Below are 22,535 nucleotides of genomic sequence, written 5' to 3'. Positions count from 1 at the left end.
TACCAACTTCCGAGGACATACACACCTTCCGAGGACCTTTTTCATAGTTCCGGAAAACATGTTTATATTAATATTAATATTGTTGTACCATACCCCCCCTTGCTAAACCTAAGCTTCGCAAACATTTCTATGTCCAGTCTCTGGATATTCAACTTTTATTTAATTAAACTTAATTAAAACCCAATTCTACATTGAATTGCATTGTAATTGAGTTTAATTAAACTTCAATGAAAACGCAACCCTATATAAGAACGCGTTTCAATCGACCTCATATCGCAACTATATTTAAAGTTAATTAAACTATTATATATATTAAAAGTTAATCCAATGAAGTCATCGGAACATATAGCAATACAGGTACTAGTATGTGTGTGTGTGGCCCGGTCCATAAATATGGACAACTAAGCTCTGGGAAATCTTCAAGTATCCATCAATCGAATAATCGAGAACTAGAACGGCTATGAACTTAATTAGGTCGTCATAGGAATGCATATATGCACTTGTCACATGATGAACTATGTATGTACGAAAAGTTCTCGGAGGCCTTTTGAACGGCAATTTGATTGTGATAATTTCCGACACGTCTAACATAAACAACATGACAAGCATCGCGACCCCATTATATCCTATGCATGTACCATGTATGGACGAAATCCGAAATACACACCCTGAAACCCGGTTCCGGAGTGGACAAAAGGGTTTAATTTTAGTACATTTCTAGCACTAAAATGGCCATGTGCAATCTAAGGTGAATCGCATCGCTTAATGTTTGCATGTATATATATATATATATATATATATATATATATATATATATATATATATATATATATATATATATATATATATATATATATATATATATATATATATATATATATACATATATAATTTGAATATCACCATGTCAGAGATATGGCTCTTTGAAAACAAAAACGCAAATAATTATAACATGGATTCGATATAATGTCATTACACTGGGTAATATAAAAGGGGAACAAGTTAGCATAAATATCCAGATATTTAGTTTAATCAAATTTCCATATATATTTTCATTGAAATACATATGTGTTTGCCGATGATAGCCGAACCATACAATGAAACCTCGGGTCAACGTGAAAGGCTTACGCGTTTTTAATTACTGTGTACGTACAGGGAATTCAAAACGCATGCGCGCTAGCAACCGTGGCTTAAGTTAAAATATTTATTCTCCTTCGTGTGTTATATTGTGTAATCTTTCAAAGATTTTTATTGAAACATAAAGCATTGGAAGATGCAGAAGAGGTCATACCATGCATTAGTGAAATTGTTTCAGCTTTAGATAACGATTGGAAGTACAATGTAGCTTGTTATTGTATATCATAGCCGGTGTGTGCTTATTGACCCCTTGATAATTATCGACATATTGGAGGCTTTGCAAAACGTGTACACGCATATGCATCGCCATCGGATTTGAAATCAAACCCGATATATCCGTAGAACAAATATACATTTAACATCCAAAATAATATGCCATGGACATCCAAGTTAATTAATAATGTAAATTTGTATTGATTATAGCTATCATTATTCGAAATATCTTCCGGCTGCTGAATCGCTCTTGGTAAAATTAACTGTTTTCCTTTTTTTCTGTGAAACGCACGATACGAAAACTGACAGAAATTTAAAATTAATTAACAACTTTTAATTTAAAATTGCAAAATCGGGATCGTTTTTATATTATTATCGATTCCTGGAGCGAAATTAATACCTTGTTGCCTGATGAGTGCACACAGATGCTTGTTGGATACATCTTTATCATCTCTATACTGAGATGGTCGATATATCACCGCGACATAACACCATCAATAATAATAATACAAATAATAATAACGATATACGTCAGGGTGTTTTGAAATGTTGAATACATGGAAAATTGATAAAATAATTCAAGCGTCATGAGGTAGTAATTTGATAAATCTCATGCCCATTAATAAAATATACTAACTCTAGTTAATTAGGATGTATTTTCGCATTACGTAACCTATCGACGCTGATCTAGACAAGCAACACATTGATGGTGCGACAAACAAGGCCTTGTGACTAATTAGTTCCATGTAATCACGGTTGGAGGGAAATTGTAGGTTATTTTAGAACTACATATGTTTTAATTTAGACATTACTAGTTCAATTACGTACTCACCATAATGTACTTTAAATAATAATATGTTCTCATCTTTAAATGACAGATCACATGCAAAAAAAAAATGCTTCATCTAAAAAAACAACACCATTGATTTCATCATCTGTCTTGTTCTGCACCCAAACAAGACTGCTCTTTTGGTGTACCCTTTTCTGCATTTTCCACAAAACGCCAGTTTTCATCTACCAAATATAAATACAAATTCACCAAAATTATGACAATTGCAGTTTTTCTATTCTGAAAAACTCTTCTGAATAAGATGTAGTAGATTAAGAAGAAACTTATAGAATTTTACCCCAAAAGGTTAACCTATTATATTCCATATGCAGCTCTTCCAATGGGCCCCTTTTTTGGGCAAGGTCTTGTTTCGCGGAATTCCGGTTCTCATTCTGACAAAATTACTGTCATGTGTATGCTGAGCAATCAGCCGACCTCGTGATTACAGCGTGGTATCTTGGTATAGCGGACACGCTAATATTGAAGTTGACACAGTGGCAACGTTCGATCTACGTCAGCTGCCAGTAGAGGTATACACGCGAACGTAGAGCATTAGTGATGTCGGAGGGCATTCATTTATATTTATGTCATGTATCTTTAAAACTCTTAGTTACCGATGTGGATAGTTGTAAAAGGTTAGACCAGTTATCGATAACGGAACAGGCGTGAGTGACAACATACTAATTTTCTTCAAAGACCTCGCTAAAACCGATTCTTACTAGTAGTTCACTTGTTATTTACATCAATGTCAGTTGAGGCACTCACTGTTTTGCCTTCATACCCGTATGTGCTTCTAGCAATTAAACCTGTTTCCAGACGTTTTTAATTTATTTTTGCACCAAGCCAATATAAGTGGCAACGGCTAGCTTGAGTGGAACGTCTCCTTCAACATAAATTGAAATAGCACTTAAAAAGTAGCAAATAATCTGTCTTGATCAGCATTCATTCTTCTGTGACGTCATATTCAGTGACTCATTCTCGGGATCCGCATAGTAACTACACACGACCACCCTCACACGCAAAAAAAATGGTGGTGTATATTTTAATTTTAACACGCACATCTGCTGTGATATCTTCAAATCGCCTTTAACTTCATGGCCAATGTGGTTTGTACAAACCCGGCCTACAAATGGTTAGTTAGATGATTATCGGATTTTAACATCATGTTCAGTTAAAATCCATGAACAGCTGAAGTGATGCAAATTAATAGATTGTGGACGATTAAAGTGCGAATTGGATTCATTATTTTAAGTACACTTTAATACATTTATATTTCAACTACAACTATATAATTGAGGCTATTATAGTATTCTTATTTAAAAAACGTTAAGACTCACCAATCAATGCTTATCAATTATTTAATATGACAATTGGAAAGCTGTCTATTCACTGTACTGGACAGGAATGAATATGAACATTCTGATCATGACCTTAGTCTAATTTGCTATTCGTTATCAAACGCTTAGAGACAATACTGCCCAACAAAGCTAATGATCTAACTCCTATATCTTGGGCGGGGGTGGGAGTTGAGTGTTTAAAGTGGAAGAAATATCGGTACACAAACTGTTCACATTGGATTTCTACAGCTGCCTTTAAATAATCACGGTATGGGATGTAAAGTTACATTTATACTTTGTATGATCTATAAAAAAAACAGTCATCTAACTGACCCGTATGAGCAATATACTGAGTTTTGGATTTTCCAACACTTCATGATAACTTTTATTCAAAAGCATCATTATACAAAAATTAGAATGGTCTCCTTTAAATAAAGTGAAGTAACCTTGAATGATTGAAACAATGGAAATTAAGTTTAATTCGATAATTAGACATCACGACCCTTTGTGCCAACTAGCTTTAGAGTTCGACCACATTGTTTTTTGCTCTTTCTTTTTTATTTTGTCTAAATAATCTCAATACTAAGTGGAAGGTGTTCTGCAGTTCATACGAAGTGAGAACGCAGCTTTGATGTAAGGCAACTTCGACACTCCGCAACTCATTTTGATTGACTGGGATGTCATTATTTGGCCATACTACTCTATACGATTACCATTATTCATATATTCATTGATTATGTCCAAGTAGTGACATTCGTCTTATTGGTATACATTTATAAAACAACATTGACGTAAAGCTATCAATTGCAAATATACCCTACCCGGAAGATGAAGTAGGCACTCAACAATCCAAATTCAGCATTCAGTTTCCCAGCACAACAAAAGCAATCCAATAATCAATGTTAATGATGTATTGATTGAAAGCGATGATCGTTCATCCTATCGCAATTGAAAAATCAAGGCGTCTGTCATTAAACTTAAAATGTATATTGTGATGTATTGATTGCGAATGCAGTTCTCTGACAATTATCGTCGTTATTGTTTTCGAACGGTTATTTTTATTTAAATACAAATCATTTGAATTGTTTACCGTCTTCGGGGTACACAGGGAAGAGGAGATTGACGGTTAGGGCACAAGATCAACTGGGAAACGTCCGGCCAAATTATTTCGAAGTCTATTAATGTCAGGGTACTCATATTTACAGTGCAATGTCCAAAAGAAAAAAAGGAGCATACGTGTTGGTTATAAAACAAAATCTGGCATTAAGTTGTACATATCAATTATCTAATTTTCATACATAGCTGTTTTCGCATTTGAAACACGCGTTATATGCACACCAAATCAGCTGTTAGTCATGACGTTCAGTTATTTTGTTAGATTGTAACACTCCACAGCCGCGTGTCATCGAGTAGACAAAAATACTCCTTTAAAGCGCCTCGCGTGTGTACCGCTCAGTTTTATCGAGTTTCATTGAGAAGTGAGCGACATACGTAGTACGGCCTGTGTTTTCATACTCTCCATTACTGCTTTCCATCACAATTATTGATTTAAGTCGCATAGGGAATCCTCGACGGTGAAAGCTTAAGTGATGTATTACCAAACGCGATATGACGGGTGAGCTGATACGAACAACCCCACGAGAAGGAGCTATTCCCTCTTCAGTTCCATTCCAGTGAGTGTGAATGAAGGAGCAATAAACTAATTTGCGACAACAATCACGCTACTCTAAAGATTGAATTAAGTTTGTATTTACAAATGGCAAGAACAAGTACTGCCAATAAAAGTGAGTTAATGTAAGGAACGTTGGTCACGCGAGCTCACCTGTTGTTAGAACGCACGGAGACAGGATTACGTGCAGATTGAGAAATCCGAGAGCGAGGCAAAGTTTCTGCGCGGAGGGGGTAAAATGTAAAACAGCACGCAGAGGAAAATATAAGGGGAAAATATGATATTACTTGACATCAGCAGCGGTAAAAATGGAATACCCCTAATTGCACACTTTGATCGTCATTCGTACGCTATATACAGCGAATTGGTGGAATCAACTTGAGTGGCAATTTATCTGTTCAAGTGTTTGATGGGGGAACATCAAACATGCATCTAAATGCTCCCTGTCAAAATCACTTAGTAGTTTTATAATTGAGCATTTGTTGTTAGAATTACGCCAATATCTTCAGTTTCATATTAGGAACGTTCAATAATATTATGCAATTCAAGAATGACGTCCACGTGGTCACCTGCGCATGCGCCATTTTGTTTGCTTTGTGACGATAATAATAATAATAATATATCACGTGTATGCCATATTTAATCAATCATTGGAAATTGCAAACCACAAATTCAACTGATTTTACAAGGTTATTTCATATTGACTACGTGCTTTACTGTGATTTACAGACAGATATTACAACACAATTCGTTGCAAAACATGATAGACTTTATTCTGCTTGTGAATTCAGGTGAAACAAGTGCAGTTTGAGATTCTGCATCCGCAGAGCGCCACCAGCGTTGTATCATAACACAGTCTGTTTTTCAACTGTCTGTTCTAACCCGGGAGACAATATAGAAAACAACGACACCACCTATAAGCTATTTTAATAACTCTATTTAATATATATGTTAGTGAGGATTACCGCGACAAAGCGGTTTTAAAACAGCGAAATAGTACTTATAAGGTGAATCAACCTTCTGTCTAAGTATTAAATTTAATAAAATTGGTGAGCATGAATGGGGAAAAAAACCGACCTTTACTTTATCGTTAGAGAAATCTAGCGCAATACGAACCACTTGAGTTATCACATTCCCTAATCATTTTGCTGATTTGTTCGAGCGAATACTATTATTCTTGTAATGATAAAACCAGGTGGGGGATGTCAATTTATTGTTTTTCTATACACCTATACAAAACAGATGCGTACAATTCACCACCCACCCTCGCCCATACAAATTACAATATGTTGCCATTGAACACTCGCACTTTACTACATCTAACTACAATACAAATACACATATATATCTGTTAAATTTACTCTGTCCATCAATTTAGTTTTGTATTTAATAAGTTATTTTTGCCTGATGGATAATAATTCACATAATTCGCAACATTCCTGTCAATTTTATTAAAACTGCCAAGCTTAACAATTAAATTTAAAAAAATCGAATAATTAAATTCTTGATTAATTGAAGAATGTTCAATCAAATATGTTAATCGGTTAGACTGCGCACCTCAGCTGATTATTTCGTATATGATGCACGCAAGGAAACGATGCCTACTTCAATATCAATCATAAGGAATTGAAAGCAACAGCATTCGTATTTATTTCGCGTATTTATTAACCATGGCAACCTGTGTGCGAATCTAATAGTTGTCAGGAGACGTAATACTGTTCCATTATCATCTGACAGCACAAGTCATTGTTGAGTGAGTTACGTTGTTGTCTTTCTGTTTTTTGTTGTATTTATAGTAGTTGTTGACATTCTGGACATTTATTATAGATATATAACATTTTTCCCGTTGTGCGTACAATAACAACTGGGATTACAACCTGTTTTAGGCCTCCCACTAGGCTGTAATCAGCTAAATCACCCCAGGCGTGGAGATGGTGACGTCTTCATTGTCACAAAAAGTAGAAGATAGCCACGGGAAACTGGATGTTTATTTAAATTGTCAATCACCAATAAATAAACTTGAACCTCTATTCACCACATACTTGCGACACTAAATCAGAATTCCTCCAATCAACTGGGAATTCAGACAAAATTTCTAATTATCAAAAAAAGTAAAAAGACTTATTGATCTATGGTATTCCTAGCTCAACGTGGATTGTAGTGTTCATACAGAAATATACATTGTCGCTATGGCGATATTAACATTCATGCTGAATTCAGTATTCAAGTACAGTGAACGCTTAGCAAAAAATAGAATAGAATACATATCACAGAAGCATTTGATACAGCACTCGGGGCATTTATCCTAGTAATTAGAGTAAAGTAGTGCTATACATGGAGGTAATCCTTAGGTGAGGTAATCACGCAATACTTGTTTTAATCTTTGTGTCCACATGAAAGCATTGGAAGCAAAATATCCCCGGCAAATAATCACCTTTCATATAAAGCGAACTTTGTTTATGGTTATTTGCGTATTAATGGAAATTGTTGTTACTATATTGTCTGATATTGTTAACGTGGTACTCAGTTCCAAAAATGGTTTATTGTAATATTTAATAGAGAGGTAAAATAAATATGTATAATTTCTTCCACTCTATATCGACTGCATTGTAACTGTGTTGGTTGGTATCGTAACAGACATTTTTTCATTTTCTTTAAGTTAAAGGGAAGTGGTCATCGCACCACGCATGCGCGAGATATGGGACTCATATGAACAAAGATGGCGACTTTGACTGTTGCGCAGACCATAGAGTACAAACTGAGACGTTATCAAGTTTTAACTAGGTAATTCTTTGGTAATTGGAAGGTATCAAAGAAGTCACTGGCGGTAATTTGTGCAAGTTGTACCCAGGTCAAAACTCGTACTCGTGATTTCCACTAGAAGAGCGCATTGGATTGTGGGAAAATCAATATTTATCAGCACAAATGTTGAACATGCGCGGCGCGACCACCATCACTCTTTAACCATTCCTGCTCTTGTAGACGAATCTGCAAAGGAAAGACTAAAACAGGGATGAATTGATGCTTAAGTTGCTGTTAGTTGGCACAACCTGATTACAAATTTTGGTATAGGTATTTATCATGATTTTTTGAAACTGACATATATAAATAATATCCAGATATATTCATCCAGGTATACCAATAGTTGTTTCTATATATGTCTTCAAAATTGCAAGCACTTATACAAACACATGAATATGAAACACGAGATTCGAACTCAACGAAATGTGCTTTGCCATTGAAACCAGACGCGCTTTTCGTAACACCACAAGAAAGACAACTTGAAACAGCGTGTAGTGAATGTGCACCTATGATGACTAGATGAACATGCATAATTCAATACCATGTCAAAATATTCTCATTTAGCATTCTGACTTAATACATGGTATATCTCAAATGGGAATTCTGGCACAGACGCAGTGTGTGGTCTACTGGCCACCCAAGTTCACTGCTTACGTATTGATTGATGGGCTTACATATTGATGGGGACCTAGGTGTGAATCTCAACTTGACCTATGATCATGTTATGACCTTAATTCAATGCGTATTGTTTGACAGGGAAACGAACTGTACGTGATTCGTCCTAGTCCATAGATTATTAGCTCATGTTTATGTATGTATGGATGCGATTAGAAACTATAACCTTTTGTATCTTAACGGGATCCGGATATATGGCTCTGCAGCATTACAATGCTTAGTTCTCTGCTTTCATCTGGACATCCAGAACTCTCAGATTCCTGCTTTATTGCTCTCTCTATATCAGACTTGCTTATTTATACCCATCCCTAATTCGAATCTGAAAGTTTCTCTGACAGTATGCTTTGTCACATATTATTTGCGACAAGACATGACCAGCATCTGTGATTTAATATCATTGTTGGCATTTTAAGAATATGAGAATAGTTAGTCCGGTATTCTCGCATCTGACAGAATCTGAAATTTCTTTTGTTCCTCTCATTCACTGGGTTGTATGCTACAATGTTTTCATGAGTGTCACGATGACCGCCATGTATGCTACATGCCCCTTCTTCCAGGTTGCAGTGGCACTGAGGTCGGTGAACGCTGCACATTCCATATGAAACGATGTTGACTTCCATTAATGCATGTAATTAGTGGCTTGCCTAGACGTATGTTTTCACGGACTAGCTGCACACCCTCAAAGAACACTGTATACTGTAAATCTGATGTAGGTACATGTACTGCTCTCTTCTGCCTTAGCAGACACAGCACACTGTGGTCATGTCCAATTGATATTTAATAAAAATATGTAATGACAAGCATAGGAAGTGTCGATTATGTTCTATAATACTGCCCATATATCCATGGTTATTTAGATGTACACGTGTGATTAATGGAATACTTAGATGAATTTGTCTATATAAGTATATACAAACCAGCGCCCCAAACGTGATTCAGAATTTTCACTACCCAATTTTCTAGCTTCAAAAAATGCCGCATTTCCTGTTTGATCACACGGTTTCAGAGCTTTGACATACTATTAAAATACGGGGCATATTTGTACTGTAAAATCAAAGAGACCGCATGAAATGTGAACGTCGCATGTATAATAAATATGTATATCCATATTGGCAACAACTTGACATATTTACCGTTCAGATGACCTGATAATGTGAGCTTATCGTAGGCTCGCACTATACGTGTGCGATGTTCATATTCTTAACAGTGTACTTCTCCATCTTAGTCTCTGGGGGCATATGCTTATATATAAGCATATGTCATTGTTGCGATAGCGCGCCCCTTTCAATCGGGAGCTGCTCCTATCACAGGGGCAAAGGGTCATGTGGGGTTCATGTGGGGTTCATGTGGTGTCATGGTTCGAGTCTCATGTTCCGTGAAATGTTTTGTGATTTGCTTCGTCATCTTGGGTCATGTAGTAAATTATACGTAACATGTGTATTGCCACCGTCCGTGACCATAAACTAGGATGTTTAATTATTTAGATTGTGTACACATTTAATCAATGTCATGTTGAGAATTAAAGTTAGCCCCATACAGTTCAATTTCCATATTTTACATAGAGGCAATTATCTAAATACCAAACATCAGAAAAAAGAAGAGAGGTTAGCCTAGTTCTTAGTAAAGAGTATCGTTACAGAAGTAGTCTCCAAAATGAAAATAGAACAGATATTAGCAATAAGTCGACGAAGCAAATTACTGGAAGTAATTGTTTTTTCATTAATATTATGCTTATTCTGGTATCATGTGGCATCAACGTAAGCACGCCGTCTTTTCAAACAGGCTTTTTTAAATTGGAGGGATTGCATTCATTTGCAATATCAAACTTGAATGTGATATCTCTACACATGATGTGTATATCTTAAAGCATGCAGTGTTCTCTCATCAAAGTGTATTATCCACTCTTATTTATACCCATCCCTGTCTTCATGGTTACAACGCCAGATGTAGGATACTCCTATGTATGGGTTATGTACCTATCCTTATTTATACCCATCCCTATCGTCATGGTTACAAGGCCAGATGTAGGATACTCCCATGTATGGGTTATGTACCTACCCTTATTTATACCCATCCCTATCGTCATGGTTACAGGGCCAGATGTAGGATACTCCTATGTATAAGTTATGTACCTACCCTTATTTATACCCATCCCTATCGTCATGGTTACAGGGCCAGATGTAGGATACTCCTATGTATAAGTTATGTACCTACCCTTATTTATACCCATCCCTATCGTCATGGTTACAGGGCCAGATGTAGGATACTCCTATGTATAAGTTATGTACCTACCCTTATTTATACCCATCCCTATCGTCATGGTTACAGGGCCAGATGAAGGATACTCCTATGTATAAGTTATGTACCTACCCTTATTTATACCCATCCCTATCGTCATGGTTACAGGGCCAGATGTAGGATACTCCTATGTATAAGTTATGTACCTACCCTTATTTATACCCATCCCTATCGTCATGGTTACAGGGCCAGATGTAGTATACTCCTATGTATAAGTTATGTACCTACTCTTATTTATACCCATCCCTATCGTCTTGGTTACAGGGCCAGATGTAGTATACTCCTATGTATAAGTTATGTACCTACCCTTATTTATACCCATCCCTATCGTCATGGTTACAGGGCCAGATGTAGTATACTCATATGTATAAGTTATGTACCTACCCTTATTTATACCCATCCCTATTGTCATGGTTACAAGGCCAGATGTAGTATACTCCTATGTATAAGTTATGTACCCACCCTTATTTATACCCATCCCTATCGTCATGGTTACAAGGCCAGATGTAGTATACTCCTATAAATAAGTTATGCACCTACCCTTATTCATACTTTGATATCTTTTTTTTAAATGTTTTTTGTGTCATGGCTGACTCCCATGACCTTCCGCCTGGAAGTTCACGTGCAAAACAGCCTCCGGAACCCGAATACGTTAGTAATTGTAACACCTACTTTCTTTGCATGACAAACATTGCTTAGACGCGTTCGTGGGGGATATAAAAGCTCCGGTATTAGGCATTGTCGATTTCTAGTTCAAGATAAGTTTAACACAATATACAGTATTCATCAAAAATTGATTAATCTCCACTCTCAATAAGTGTCAATTTAAAACCAAATGACAAATATATATAATTCTATCAATTATATTAGAACCGATCCGCTACTACTGTATCTAACAGTAATTCCCCGATTGTAATGGATTTTTGTACAAATAAAGACGAGAATACACTTTTTCCACCGAAAGCATTATATTAATATTTATTAGTAAATTAACTATATCGTGACAATGTGGTGATTTAATCTGCATGAAATTCACTCATTCCTTGTTATGATGCCAATAATTGGGCGCCCACACGTCCATCTGTGTTTCCATAATAGCACAATCGTATGCAAACAACTGGAGGCAGGGTTGTTACATGACCTTTATTTCTACTAACAGTTTAAGAACTCCACAGTTATTGGCAGTATTATTAATCCGATTCCAAATAAATTGATTGAACTGCCAACGGGTGAAGATTAGTGTTAACTGATATCACACAAATTTAGCTTATTTAAGAAACAAATTAAGGTTATAAGTACCGAATTTTAAGTTGGTTTGTATTTTCCATACTTTTTCCATAAACGGAATATCATTTTAGGCAGAGCTTTACAGACTGTGCTGTGTGCCCCCTTATTTATATATCAAATATATTGTCAATGAATGGCAAGTATCATCAACACTCAATATGTTTGCTACAGGATTAAAACCGATGCAATCTGATGAGTTTAGGGTTGTCTTGTGACCAATGTAAATTGCGTCATTGACATTATAACAATATATCGGCAGCCATAGTTTTTAAACAATAAAGACAATAACGTGTGTTCCCAAAATGAGTTTGTGATCTGCAATTAAGTACTTTTAATACGACTATAAAGGCGGCAATAAAATAAAATGTTGTGCAATAAAAATAAAGCCTTCTTTTATTTGTCGCAAGCGTAAAGATATGTCAAGGGAATAAAACGTAAATGTTAATATTGTAGCAATAGTTTCAGTACAGTTGCAATGCCACTACCTTACGCTCAGTGCGTTTCTCTTCAATTATTATTTCAAAGCATACGGGTTTTATTGAAATAAGGCATTTCATACAATAAAAAAGTATTTAAACTAGCTGAGTGAATTAACATGTATCGCTAAAGTCAATAATATTCCTGCACAGCATAAGGAGAATACAGTAGTGTCAAATATTGTTTTCAGCTAATAATAATAATAATAATAATTACACATTGCAATACACACACCGGTCACAATGTATATCAAGTATATCACTTTCGATAAGACCATAACATAACATACTACACTGCGACATATCATTCAACCACGTTATTAAGGAGGTATACAGAATATATGTAAAACACTTGACACATAAAGTGCAAGTAACAAAGCTACGAACCAAATGGAGACAATGTCTGACCTAATGCACACGTACTTTTTATTGGGCTACAATTACACCATCATAAAAAACGTTGATTTTAATTTGACAAAATACTAAATTACCTACATTTATCTATAATAATCCCCACTATATAAGTTTCACATGCTCACTGCAATAACTAACCGGTTTTGTTACAATATTGGATCACTATTTTTTACACAAAATTTCACATTATGAATTAGTCACGCTATTTATACGATTTATCGAATTACTTAAATTGATTTTGCTGTTGAATTGGCATTTATTACCTACGTAAATGAAACTTTTCGCCGGAAACGTTTGTACGAGGTATAGTGAATATAATAGTCGTCACGGTTAATCACGAACAAAGCCTCGTTCTTGTGTCTTACAAATCATCAGATATAGAGCTGCCCACTTTTTGCAGAAACGTTTTCGTGTGATGTGTATAAAGCGTGAAAGGCATAATACTATTACCATACTATTATTATTTGTCACCGTGAAGCCATAAGTTACAGCGTGCCGTAATTTTGTGGGGTTTATTCATCCTACCATATTAGGAAATGCTAATTCTAAATATGGAACGATTACGTGCGTAAGCGTACTCTAATAATAAAATGATAGCTTCAAGGGTTTGACCGGACACCATACAAAAAAATTCGCTCAATCTGTTCTAAACTTTTCGCATTTCGGCATTCCCATGATGTATCCTTGGGAGGAAAAGATGTACATTAATAAGGTTATTACGTATGTACGAAGACAGTAAAGCGGGAGTTTCGACTGACGCGCAGGGGAGGTCGATGCGACCGCGTAATGTCTGAATAACCTCTATTGTATTGTATTTGATTGATTGTGTTAAAGAATTGTTGACAAGTTCGAATTAATTTTCTCTCGAATTAATATGTCAAACTAACAGGAATTATTGGAATAGTAGTGCATGTACAAAAAAATAGCATCTATCTAACTGATGCAGTTCGTTGCGATGGTAACTGCAATTTTGGTCATTGGCATTATATTCATATCATCTTACTCAATGAATATCCGAAATATAAAGGCACAAAAACAAAGATGGCCGACAAACAAAAAACAAACACACAAAAACTAATAACTGTAAATCATAGCAAATTGTCAAATTAGTGAGAAAAAGTCCTGGCATACTGTCAATGTCTGAAATAAAATATTTTACAAAAGAGGGAAAATCGTGACGGCTATGCATTTGTAATGTTTAAAACTATTTTTCCGTTAAAAAAAAAGCTTAATGGATACTGGTTCCAATCGGCAATTTATACTTATCTTGTGGTATAGTGGTACATAGAACAGAACAATCAAAATTAATTGGTTAAGGCAAGTTCTTTAGAATATTGCTATATCTTGAACTGTGCGCCATTTATAGAAAATAAAAAATATCTGAATTCCTCTTTCATAGTAAAAGAAAAGACCCATCCGTGAATCAAACCCTTTATGGTGTTTCATGGGAATTTCGTCTCTCCAATGCATGCCCAGCTCTTTGATGGGATATATATATATATCATCTAATTAGCTACATTATCATCCTGGCTGAAAGTTAATGGTTTGGAAGTTGTCATATCTACAAGGGAGACCACTTATAATAATCTGAGAATTGATGCTAAAATTATGGCAGTTGATGTAGTGTGGTTCTTTGAATTCTGGTCCCTACGATATAGTCTTTGGTAAAGTCACAAGTCAGGCCACCAGTTAACAGCATGAACATTTAGTTAGTATAGTTTAGTATATAATAGATATCTATATGAGGAAAATAGAAAGGTCACTTAACTCATTACTGGCCAGAAATAAACACAATTTAGATTATTTTGTTTGTTAATCATTTAGTCAGTGTTATATTACATTGTAAAGTAAGAGTTATTTGGTGCTGTAATGTGCATACGGTATCTATGTTATGCCGATAAACCTGTTATTTAAAGCTATATTCACTTAATAAGCGTTCAGATAATTTAGCGTGTGTATATTTTGAGTGGAAAGTATCCTGCGTCGTATCACTCATTACGCAGCCAATGTAAAGTGCACAACCAAATACAAAACCAATGATGCTAATATAAAAACACATCATTGAAATATTCTAAATGCCTTCGTGAGCATCATTAATAATTTCTTCTATTTGTCTAACAAAAACATGTTTTAAACATTTTATTGTACTGTTTCAGAACAAAGCATAAACAAAAAAATGAAAAAGTATTTTATTATGTTTTGTACGAACTAGTCTATGTTTCCGAAATGCATTTGTAATAGGTGGAGCATAGACAGCATGCACACAGCGAGATTCCACAATGTCGTATGTGTGTTCCATTGCAAAGTAAACATTATATGAGAACAGATGGAAATTAAAATATGAAAACTTTAACTCCCGTGTAGGCCCCTTTTTGTGAAAACTGTGTATCTGCTATATTTATATGATTAATGGCTATTTTAGTGTGGATGGTTAAATTATTCTTTTAATTGGTTGTTTAGTTAATGAGATTCCTGTCGTAACTTGAGTCATCCATATATATTGCTGTGTCGTATTATCAATAGTGATGAGTCTATCTACTCTGTGGTTATCATACGAGAGTCAAATATCAAGTTCGGATTCAAAGGCATGTCACTAAACAACCGCAGAAACATTTGTAACAATATTTGTTGAATAAGTCAGTTTTTATTTATACGTAGAGTGAAGATTGAGACGCAGATCTTCCTAATTGGACGTATATCAATTCATCGATGTGGAACATGTTACTAACTCAGCGGAATTGATTTGTTTCATGTGAACAAGTAATCTGCCAAGAGAACGAGTTGACAGCCATCTCACGTGAAACATTCTACTAAGCAGCAAGGTAACTTTACTTTCTTTATTTAAATGGCCTCACACCTGGTCGCAATCCCCTTCGTGTTTGTATACACGAACGAGAAGCCAATGAATATGTTGTTACGCACTTAAACGCATACAAATTGTTTTCGGGTATTGCGCCATAGTGTATGCACCATTCTCCGAGCTACATTCACAAATAAATTGATCAGCTACCTGGCAGATGCAACAGTTTTTTTTTTAGTAAACATAATCTTCGTACAAACCATGACGGTGTTTCAGACGGCGTTCTTTGTGTTTTAGTTACACTCATGCTTACACTCAAGTAATCCTAAGACTGGCTACCCTGTGTGTGCGTGTGCGTGTGTGTGTGCGACATACGCTGTAGACCTAATCTCGTGCGTGATGTCTATGTCTTGTTTAACACATCTGTTCGAGGTTACATTAACCAAATGCTTTATAGTATTACAAGACTCATGCGGTCATTACAGATTGTAACCTGTGTGTCAATGTGTGGAATATATAAGATACTAATATAAGTCGGGCGTTATAGCCATTTACAGACTAATCTCAATACACACACACACAAAATATTACACATTACCCCTGACAAAAAATGACACATGGAAATGGTGGAATATTAGTTGATTTCAAAATATAACTCATTTCCTGTATTGTAATTTAAAGAACAGTTTAAGGCTATTACGTCATACACATTTCAAAAAGGGGAATTTGAAATGGTCGTGATAGTTGGCTCCTCTCACCGCGTGATATCTATATGAACAAAGCCCTGAAGACATGAACGTACATTCCTTTAAACCCAGGTTAAATGAAGATAATTTCTCGCTTTGGTCGTCATAACAACGGTTCAAGACCAGGATTTCTTCAACAAGCAAATATAAAACACATACAACAAATGAAACCAATTATAAACCTTAACGACGCTCCAATGAATCGCTAGACCGCATGCACGGTACTTGTAAGTTACTTCTAGGTCATTAGAAATATGAATAATAATCACCGATCCTGAGTATGTAGTTAATGGGGCTACAGTTTTAATTGTTAGGTCATTTTGTTAAATACCATTACGTGTCTCGTCACGTTTCTCGAGTTTGCTATTAATGTTACGTTGATATAGCAGAGGTTAGAATTTACTGTCACATTGCGTGTGAGTAGTGACAGCCTCCAACGAGACACGCACATACATGTCAGTTATCACGTGACTGTTGGATTGGTAGAATCAATAAAGCGATTGTATTTACCTATCTCAGTGAGAATGTTGGTAAATCTAAAAAAAATATGATTTATCTATTTAGTGACGCGGAATTAAAAAAAGTTCAACCTGTATCTTAATATACATACCGCGTGAGCACGATGATAAATCACGTCATAAGCGTTTGCCCACTCGACTGAAAGTTGCTATATATATCGTTTCGTAACCGCACACAGCCCTGTGTTTGCCAGCCTGTGAAAGGGCTGTTCAGAGCAAAATTAGGACAGTTTGGCGGCACAGAATATGATCTATAATAAGACATCAATATTTTAATCACATTGCATTTTCGGTGTCAGCCATTTGAACAGTATCACTGATAACAACAACACGCGTCTCGCCCGTCAATGCCCGTTAATGCGCACTTCGAATTTAGGTCAGTATCGTGAGGGAATATCAATTTTGCAATTCAGAATAGCCATATTATGAGAATGAAGAGCACATGATGCTATCATGGTTAAATTATTAATAGAAAAGAGGCACCATCGTGAAAGCAATCTAGCAGGAAACATAGAGATGGGTAATTTGTACAATGTTCTGATGGAGTGGTAACTATAGCGACAGCCATACGTTTGTAATCGAGCTCATTATCTATCAAATCGTGTCCGTAGGGTGGAATTTTCTCTTTACTCAGTTTCTATCAAAAACAGATAGGAGCAGTGATACTAAATCTACATTGTATCTGTATATCGCCGCAAGAAACGGTACTATGACGAATAATCCGTGAAGTAGTCGCAGTCGTTATGCTTCCGGATGTGGTTCGAGGGGAAAAGATCTGATTAGTATACATTAGACGCCAAACAAACTGAGAGTGGATTGTGATGTATGTCTTGTTTAATGGTGAACTCATTTATTTAGTTATGTTTAATCATTTGTAACAGTGAAATAACCGTGACCTTTCCGTTGACCTACAGTGTCAAAATGTCAAGCTAGTGTGGTGTGAAAGTTTTTCATGTCGTGCAATATAAAACAACAACAACAAAAACAATAACAGTCTCAGTACGGAGGATTATGGGATTTAAATTATCAAATGGGAATAATGAATCATTTTATTGTAATATTACACGTGTTATTGGTCTACATGTAGTGCCTCGTCAATATTGTATCTAACTACTGCTTAGACACTACCAAACTTAAAAAATCACCACCGTGCCAATGCAAACTAATGTAATGTAATGTAATGCCAGGTAATGTTTTTATTCACTCACTGGCCTGAACCTAAAACAGAAGCTGCCGCAACAAGGTTTACACGCTGCATTATACTTGAATGGACATTGTCTCGGGTTTCGTATATTAATATTGTATCATATGTCATCCGATTACCGACATGTTCATGAATAATGTGGAATCCAGTGTTGCCCCCAGGAACTGTGTATACGCTAGTATGTATGACTAAGACAATTTAATTCTGGGGGACAATGTACTATGTATAATGTAAGATAAATCACTTTAACAAGCATATTTATAATTAGATGTTAATATAAATATAACGTTGTCACAAAGAGGTGAATTAGAACAAATGTTAGAACGTGTATAATTGCATTATGAAGTGGCTCGAACATGAAAAGTATATACAAATTCACAATAGTCCCAATAATAATGCTTCGATTTCAAAGGATTATTAGAAAATCTTGTCCACTTGAGCTTTGAAACTACCCCGTCTTAAATTCAGGCGGATCTAAGGTAACGCTGACCCAGAAGTATACAATCAACACCCCGACAGATGTGCATGAAACTGTGGTAAATGTAACTGTATTGCTTCAATGCAATTTACAGTTTCTAGTATGCAATGAAGGAGACTTTAGAAACTATCTATTGTCCAGTCGCAGAATTATTACTCATAACAGGTTGATTAAATATATAGCCATAAATTAAAATGCGATCGGATATAAATCGGACATGGTACAATATACATGTACTTGGTTTTATAGATATTGGTGTTCAGTGTCATTCGACTCCGCATAAATTTTCAGCAATTATTTCTACACCTACATACAGCTGGTGAGGATGGACAGCAGTACGTGAGCGAGTATATAAGTTGTAATTATTTTCACTCCAGTAATTTGTGTTAGTCACAACATAAATACGATCCAAACGAGGGGAATCTAGAAAGCAATCCCGACAATTTTCTGAATGACTGGTTTTGATAATGTATTTAATATAGATGGCGGGATTAGGCGTTTGATCGCGCTTTGCAGTCACCGAATCGGTGACCGACAATGATGTTCTGTAAGGATTGAGATGACTGTAGCGATATAGGTATCATATGTATCAACTCAGCCATTCAACACAGTTTTGGGATGTGTGGTAATATGTGTGGTTACATCTGCTCTACATATTATTGACCAAGAATTAATTGACAAGGAAAGGAAAATAAAAACAAGAGAAATACATATATTCTAGCTAATTACACAAAGGACGAGGAACAAGGTGAGAGACCGAAACACAATAGACAATATCTCGAAAAAAAAATGAACAACATAGTTTCATATGCGTGGATTGGAAATGTACAATGTAAATGTACATATCCGGTCGAGCATGTAGAAACTGTTGATACCTAAGGGGTCGTAAAATCTTATTTAGAAAATGTTAAGAGGTATATATATACAATTCTTTCACCGCGCAACTGTTGTTACCAAATCCGCATAAAAGCCCCGTTCAAATAAAATCTGTTGATCAAAATAAGATGTTCAGAATTTGAGAGATTGCCATATACGATGAATCTCCTACTCTTTCTGTTTGATTTAAAATCCTGATATAATTTCGGAACAAATACAGGAAACAAATATTTCTTTTGACAATTTTAGCGGTTTTAGGTTGTGAGTATTGAACTACTTTACGTTTTATCTTTTAAAATGAAAACAGCAAAAGATAAGACAGATTGGCAATACAAATGGGACAATTAGTTTTATCGTACCGTAACCACAATCTGACCGAATTCTTAATAATTGTGAAATAAATCATTGTGGCATTGCCTGCCATTCAATCACCTGGCGAAAGCAATTATAAGTGATAAAGACTGTTGCAATATAAATTATTGCCGTACAATATAAATAAAACAAATAAATTGATTGGACGACATCGTTGCCTTACAATATCAATCGATGATCCACAGGCCCCAAAACTTCTATAACATTTCGACTTTAAAATCGGTAGCAAGAAATCATTCAACGTTACGTTTTAAGAAAGTTGTGTAGTCAGAATAACCTACAATATAAACACGAAAAGGATTATATGTATCTATCAACTTTATTTGTTTTTCTGCATGTCTTAGCGTCGAGCCATACGCACGTGTCTATACATTCCAGGACAAATAGTCGCTCCACTCGGCGTTCTACTCTGGTCACCATTGGGGGTTGTGGATGAAAAATAAGCCCAAGTAGGCTTATTGATGATATAGTATAAACACTAATGAACTCCCCGCAGTGCCATATTGAATTCGGAGTCGATTCTGTGCGAGCCACATCTCGAACAGAATCGAGTTCCCGTCCAATATGGCGCTTTGGGGAGTCCATTATTGTTGTTATACTAAGTATTACCATTGAAAGCATGTGGTATCCAAATCTAATTCAATGCACCCGATACCACAGCAAGTCGGCGCCTGTCATGTCGTACGTCCTTTGTAAATGTCCATTACATTACATAGAATGAAATTTATGTTGTATCCCAATGCATTACCGTCTCGAGATCGTCGCGATGCTGTGATTTAGAACATTCAGCACTAATAGAAATATTGCAATATACGCAAGTAATGGTAACTATGGTATTTGGAATAGTTGACACGAAGATGGGAGAGCATGGAACGTCTTTTGAGGAGCAACAACAAGTCTCGTGGCGATCTCGCACTCAACGAGATCTCAACGGCCATTTACGTATACTGTATATTATGGGTAACCAGGCTTATTGAAGTATGAATACCCGTTCCCACTAGAGTCGACATGATATTGGATAAACTATATCAAAATATCAGAACAATTTCAAGTTCATACAAATATTTTTCAAATCAGTGATACTTTTGATGTTTTTGGGAAATTATGATTAATTGATTATTATACTGCTTATATAATAATATGCTGCCGTATGCGGCCCCTTTTCGAGCCACAGTGTCTAGAAAAAAGGTCCACCTTTCAATACGAAGTTTCTAGAAATATATATATATATACTCTTTCATCATACAATATTCAGAAGGGTATATTTGAAAATATTTGAAAAATAGCCTTTGAAAATTCCAAACAAAACTTTGTTCAAGCTTCGAAAATCGATATTTCTAGCGGATACAACTCCTATGATACACAACCAATGTCCAAAAAGTCTGTAAAAAGTATGTAGTTTTTGTAACATTACCAACTGGTGAACTAACACAGTTAAAAAAAAACAATGTTCCAGGAAGTAATAGTAATAAAAGAACTGATCATAGCTGTATTCGCCTATAGATTAAAAGCAAAATAAATGGAGGCACTTACACAATGCAATTTTCTGAACCCCTGGTAATGTAGATATAACTCATCATTTTGGTGCTTTATCGCATTGCACTTCTTGTGTCATTCGAGGCATCAAATGTTTGAAAACAAGTTTGTTATTGTGTATGTATGTTTTGAATACATAGTTTCACATAAGTGATTTAATCGTATATCATAATTCTTATACAAACTACTGATCTGCTACAATTTTCACAAAGGGTATTACACCGAATTACGTCATTACGTCTGTTTATTCACAAATGCGAGGGCAGACTCTTCATTTACAATCACTTTACACTGTAATAGTCCTATACATCACCGATCTTTGTACTCCAGCCAATGCCTAATGCCAAGGTAACTATAATAACACCAGTTCACGTTTTCAAAAAAATCTAGATTACTGTTCGAAATCAGAGTACATTTATTCTAGATCACTAAACACGTCATCATCGTCACGAGTGACGTCAATTGTTTGTATCCTGTCTTTTAAGAGTAATTTAGAATCTTTGAATTCTTTGTAATATATCAAGAGTAGCCAATTCTATGGTTATTTGTCGAGATAAAAGATGATATGCGGTTTTATTTATATTTGTTGTCAAATTCATAATAACCATAATCCTCGACGACGGCGATTTCTGATTATCTTTTGTAATTTTCATTTAATTTGAATACAGTACATTTGTAAAATAGGCCCAAAACGAAATGACCTGTTTCCCGTACTAACAGCAATTCGCAAACTTTTGTGTAAAATATTGTATAGCTTAAATAATAAGTTATTTGTCTCACACACCACTAATGTTGATACACTCTGTGTTTTCTTGATGCATGCGGTCTTTTTTAAGGGTTATAACCACAACATGCACTCAACCTGAAA

At 35.5% G+C, this 22,535-nt stretch overlaps 1 protein-coding gene across 2 annotated transcripts in view; it reads left to right on the top strand.

The window, feature by feature from the left end:
* LOC100371405 (G protein-coupled receptor 54-like) overlaps positions 1–22,535 on the top strand; it is a 128,205-nt gene that overhangs the window by 4,259 nt on the left and 101,411 nt on the right. For both annotated transcript variants that reach the window (XM_085507157.1, XM_085507156.1), the window contains exon 2: positions 15,796–15,959. The gene's annotated coding sequence lies outside the window, so the exon portion shown is untranslated. The remainder of the gene's footprint in view (positions 1–15,795; positions 15,960–22,535) is intronic.

The sequence above is a fragment of the Saccoglossus kowalevskii genome, chromosome 13 (assembly GCF_978046115.1).
Source record: "Saccoglossus kowalevskii chromosome 13, keSacKowa6.1, whole genome shotgun sequence".
NCBI classification, from domain to species: domain Eukaryota; kingdom Metazoa; phylum Hemichordata; class Enteropneusta; family Harrimaniidae; genus Saccoglossus; species Saccoglossus kowalevskii.
This window is presented reverse-complemented; position numbering and strand designations above follow the sequence as displayed.